This window comes from Octopus bimaculoides, chromosome 23 (genome assembly GCF_001194135.2).
Source record: "Octopus bimaculoides isolate UCB-OBI-ISO-001 chromosome 23, ASM119413v2, whole genome shotgun sequence".
NCBI classification, from domain to species: domain Eukaryota; kingdom Metazoa; phylum Mollusca; class Cephalopoda; order Octopoda; family Octopodidae; genus Octopus; species Octopus bimaculoides.
The window spans coordinates 23212271-23218453 of NC_069003.1; positions in this window are offsets into that span (position 1 = coordinate 23212271).

Sequence of the window (6183 nt, forward strand, 5' to 3'; positions counted from 1 at the left end):
CACACACACATATATATACACATACGTTTGTATATGTATGATCATTTGGAACATGCATATACACTGTTATGTAACTGTTATGATATAAACAAAATACTTTATAGAAGATTGTCTAATCGAATTTTTTAGTCGCTGAGTGTCCATAATAGCTGTGTGATGTGTGTGTTTGTTTGTTTGTGTGTGTGTGTGTGTGTGTGTGTGTGTGTGTGTGTGTGTGTGTGTGTGTGTAACAGCAAGCGTTGCAGACGCTTGTTTTTTCCATGTTGTTTGCGGCTAAAGCCCTACAGAACTTATAAATCATGAGCCTTTTTTTTTGTGTGAGGTATGTGAAAGAACAAGTTTACCAGTTCAACTCATTTGTTGCTAGGAATAGTTGGTATAAAAGTACTACAGTTCCAAGTGCTCAACTGTCATAGTTTAGCTGAGGGTTCGGGTGTGAACGATGTTTGATGTAGTTGGATTCGCAGTAGGATACCATGTTTAGGAAGCGATTGGACCACGCAGTACGTGCATGAAATATATCCGAACCAATAAGCGAACACATCACACCAGAGTCACAGTGTGGCTTCCACAGGGACCCAAACACGATGGATATAGTAGTCATTACAAGGCAGCTTCAGGAAAAATACTTGGAAAATTTGTTTTTTTTTATTTGTAGATCAGAATCTTTTAACATATAAAACAAGAAACTTTTGGGATATGTTTTCAGAAGGTTCGATTGCTTCGCTTAAATTCGTGATTTTCCTCCTCCAATTCCACACAAATGATGGCCTGAGTTGATGGACTGCAGACGTTGGAGCCCCTTATCATAAAAGAACGACTCGAGCAAGGTTACATGGCTACATGTTAGCTCATGTCTTGTTAATATCTTAATCTGTTGTTGTTGGCACTCCGTCGCTTACGACTACGAGGGTTCCAGTTGATCCGATCAACGGAACAGCCTGATCGTGAAATTAACGTGCAAGTGGCTGAGCGCTCCACAGACACGTGTACCCTTAACGTTGTTCTAGGGGATATTCAGCGTGACACGGAGTGTGACAAGGCACAACAGGAACAGGAAGTAAGAGTGAGAGAAAGTTGTGGTGAAAGAGTACAGCAGGATTCGCCACCATCCCCTGCTGGAGCCACGTAGAGCTTTAGGTGTTTTCGCTCAATAAACACTCACAACGCCCGGTCTGGAAATCGAAACCGCGATCCTATGACCGCAAGTCCGCTGCCCTAACCATTGGGCCATTGCGCCTCCACTCTTAATCTGTATGACCATACTATTGCACAGAATAACTTTAATAGAGGTGGAAGTCACTATTAACTGTTGACTTGACGGAGTTTTTTCAAAGTTAAAAGACTGTAGGCCACCATCAAACGCAGATTTGATAAAATTATTGAGATAAAATTGCTGGTGACTGTTCCAGTTGTTTGCTGGGCATTATCTCAGCAGCTGATATGCATTTTGAAAGAATAAACCTGACAGAAGAGTAAGGATGATTATGACGCTGCAACAACCACCACCAGCTTTTTGAATAATTAAACCCTTTCCAATCTAAATATCATCATATCAAATGATTGCACATTGGACAAGGAAATTCAAGCAGGTCTCTGAATCCTTCGGAAGGCTGAGATAGTTATGTGAACAATCATCTCTGTTTACGGACAAATGTCTACTAGTAGTATGAATAGATGAGAAATGTTGACAAAAGAAGGCCAAAACAAGAGAAGGACACAAATAACTGAAACAGTTTAACAGCTAAAGTTGTTTTGAAGAGGAATGACCTTTTATGAGTAGAAATGATAATTTGCTTTGGCGGTTTTACCGTTGAAGTGGATGGATTAAAGATATCATGGAGAAATGAACTCAACATTACCAGGCAAAACATTTACATATTCTGTGTCTAGCTGAAGCTGTGTATGAAAGGTTGAAATATAGTCAATAAAGAATCCAAAAATGATGGAGAACATAATCATCATTGGTTTTGACGCACAACTATAAGCAAAACAAATATTGCGCGCGCGTGCGTGCGTATGTGTCAGTTTCTGATACTTTCCCTGATGGCAAATTATATTTGCTGTTGTTTTATTGCCACCGTGGCTTAGTTAAAATTCTGACTTGTGGAATCATTAAAATCTCTGTGAAGACTAGTTCAAAATAACTGAAGGATTCTATGAGAGTTAAAGAGAAAGAAACATATTGACTTTTGGTAAAGCTTTTCAGGTCAAAGATTTTGGACAAAACAGTTGATTTTGATCACCCATCAGGAAGTACTGTTTGAGAAATAGCAGGCTAGTGAAATAATATTCTGGTGTTTGATGATAAGAAATAAAAGTTCACTACTCATACAACTAGAGGTCGCTTTATTATTTGCTTTTTAGCTCAAAGATTTTGCTATCGTGTTTAGAACAGATTTGTCAGGGAAGTTCATTATGAGGATTATGCGGTTATTTTTTATTAACTGGAGAAGGGTTATGAATGAATAGCTATTCTTTTGGTTAGAGAATATACGTTGGAAGTTACGTGAGATAAATTTGAAATTACTCTTTCTTTCTGCTGAAATCTTCAAGTCTTCTTTTGAGTTTGACTTGACGGATGCGTATGAGAGTTTCCCTTGAGTAAAGTTGACTAACAATGGTTGGTCACCTTGCCATAGAAAGGTCAACATTGTTTTGATCAAGAGTGCGCACAGTGGAGATTAAGGGATTCGTTAGATCGGACTGCTAACTTCCCGATAAAACAGCCTTTATAAATTGAAGTCAATTTGGTTGGAGAATTGGAAGAAACGATTGCACACTTTACCTTAACACAGTGGTTCCCAACCTTTTCACAGTAGTTCCCAACAATGGTTCGCAACCCTTTTATTTAAATGAGTTTTCCCACGGATCGTTTTTAATATGCTTAGCACGGAATTTTGTCAGTGATCAGGTCGCGGTCTCAAAACGACGAAAATATTTTGGAAAAATAAACTTAAATGTTGAAGTGAATCTAACGGTTTTTTGTGTGTTTTTAAATGGCTTATAAACACCTTCCACGCTGCAATAGTTTTTGTTTCAGCACACGATATCAGATCAGGTCACTTGCTATGCAAGTACATCTCCGTAATATTTTTTCATGAAATTTTGAATTTAGTTCACGGACCCCCAGTACTACCCTTGCGGACCACCAAAGGGTCCGCGGACCCCAAGTTGGGAACCACTGTATTCGATTCATATTACTCCAGAGTCAAGGATTAATAAAATAAGAACCAGTCGCATGATACTTTCAATTTAATTGATTGAATTTCCTCCTTCTTCATCTTCTCCCTAATCAAAATAAATATCTTGTGTGTACAGTTAGATGTACGACTACTATTGTATAAGTAAGATCTCCTCGTAGATTATCATATCCAGTCAGCTTCCAGTATAATGGTTAGTCGACCACTGTACTAGGTTACTAGTTATGATACACAGAACATACGTTGTGGAAAATTAAGGCAAACACAATATAAATATTAGTTCTTACACACGTTTCATCACTACAGATAATTGGAACTCAGCATTGGATGTTCCAAGTGCATTTGGATGTTCCAAGTGCATTTGGATGCCTAACTGTGATGGATCATGAGAGGAACACATCTTAATTTTCCACTAATCAGAATAAATCGATATTCCAGTTAATCTAAGGAATCGTAAAAGATTTTATGCAAATTATATTGCCTAGAATTACAATTTCTAACTGAATAAAAGTTGTACTTTTCCCTCCATAAAATATTAACACAGTCAATGATACTACTAGTCCTTCTTGTTGTCTGAGGTTCTATGGTTTGTTACTGACATCGAAGCTAAGACCATGCTGGAGTACTATCCGTTTTGCTGACGTAGATGTTTTTTTTTTAATCGATGCTGTTATTTTAAATGAGTAATTACATCAATTCCAACCTCACTTGAACACACTTTTTAAAACTTTTATCTTTTATCTGTTTCAATCATTAGACTGCGGCCATGCTGGGGCACCGCCTTGAAGAACGTTTAGTCGAGTGATTCGACCTCAGTACTTTTTTAAAGCCTGGTACTTATTCTATCGGCCTCTTTTTCCCAACCACTAAGTTACAGGGACGTAAGCAAATCAACACTGACTGTCAAGCAGTGGTAGGACACACACACACACACACACACACACACAGACGCACGCACACACGCACGCACGCACACATACACACACACACACACACACACACACATATACGATGAGCTTCTTTCAGTTTCCATCTACCAAATCCACTCACCAAGCTTTGGTCGACCTGAGGCTATAGTAGAAGACATTTGGTCAAGGTGCACGCAGTGGGACTGAGCCCATAACCATGTGGTTGAGAAGCAAGCTTCTTTATTTCATTAAGATTGGCCATAAAGGCCTCATACAGGAAAAGGGAAGCTGCGGGCTGGGCATAGACATAATGTTATGTGAATGAAAAAATGATGATAAATGAATAAATAGGGGGGAGCAAGCAGCGCCCGCCGACTCATCCCCGAAAACATTGTTTTCTTATATATGAGGCAACAAGCCTCTTACACTGTTCGTAATGTTCATTGATACAAAAAGGAGAAGCAAGCTTCTTACAACACAGCTACACCTATAAACAAAAAAATTAAGTAATGGGTGTATATACATATTTCAGGAGTTATTGCTCCTTCATCAGCACCACATTCAACTCTTGCCGCATCTACCACTTACCCACAACTTAATTTGAAGTAAGACACGAATTATCATTTTCTTTACAACAAATGCAGCACGCACAAAATTTTTTTTGTTTCCGTCATTTTAAACCAATTTCCTTAGTTTATCAGTTTGTTTTTCATTCTTCTTAACAGATTTCTTTACTAATTCTTTAATAATTTCTAAACGTTTAATAAGTTTATTTCTGTTTGCGATTCCAAACATTCGCCATTTTGGTGAGTAACATTGTAAACAATCAATATTTTATCGCTATTTTCCAAATATTAATAACATTTCTGAATCAAATTAAAATATCTATTTTGACATACAAATATTAAATATATTCATAGCATTTCCAGTTTATTCACGATGTTGAGTTATAGATTCCAGTTTCTTTCGATCAGAGAAAGCACATTGTGTTACTATATTATAACATTACAATATATTATATTATTACAATATATTATATTATTACAATATATTATATTTCTGTATTACATTATTACAATATAGTGCATTATTATATCATTACAATATAATATATTATCATATTACTGTATTGATTTACACAAGCATATTATATTACACTATTATATTACTATACTGTATAAGGCTGCGCGCTGGCAGAATCGTTAGCACTCCTGGAAAAGTGCTTGGCGGCATTTCGTCCACCGAAGTCGATTTTGCCTTCCAACCTTCCGAGGTCGATAAAATAATACCAGTTGAGCATTGGGATTGATGTAATCTTATCCCCCAAAATTGCTGGCCTTGTGCCAAAATTTGAAATCAGTATTACTATATAGTACTTGTATATTGTTTTACCACATTGTATTACTGTATTTCATTATTGTATTGATTTATTCGAATAAATACTATTGTACTACTATGTTGTATTGCTATAGTATTTTATCGTGTTATACTCCAGTGATATACTGTAGTATTATTATTATGACAGGGTTAGATAAATATCGGTAGTTGGCTTAAACAACAGAGAAGTGGATAAAATGCTTTGTGACGCGGTAGTAACTTGGTAAAGCATCTGTAAGGGCGGAATTTGCGCTGAGGTCTTGCACTTTGGCCGGGTGGTGTCTCACAAAAGCTTCACGAACTTATTAGTGCAATCCGGAAGAATGGTGCTGTCCCCAAGGACTTGAAGGATGCAATTGTCCTTCTCTACAAGGCAAAAAGAACAGAATAAAGTGTGACAATCATAGAGGTATCACTCTACTGCCAGCTGCTGGCAAGGTTCTGATAAGTATTCTTCTTACTCGCTCGAATAAATACTTTGTAACTGATGTCTTTTCTGAAACTCAATGTGGTTTCTATTCTGGTAGAGGAACAAGGGAAATGATTTTCACAGCAAGACAGATGCAGGAGAAATGTTATGAGAAGAATCAGCATCGTGTCCAGATTTTCATTGATTTAAACAAAACCTTTGATATAGTGAATAGAGCCTCCCTGTAGAAAATACTTGGCAAACTTGGTTGTCCGAGTCGTTTGTA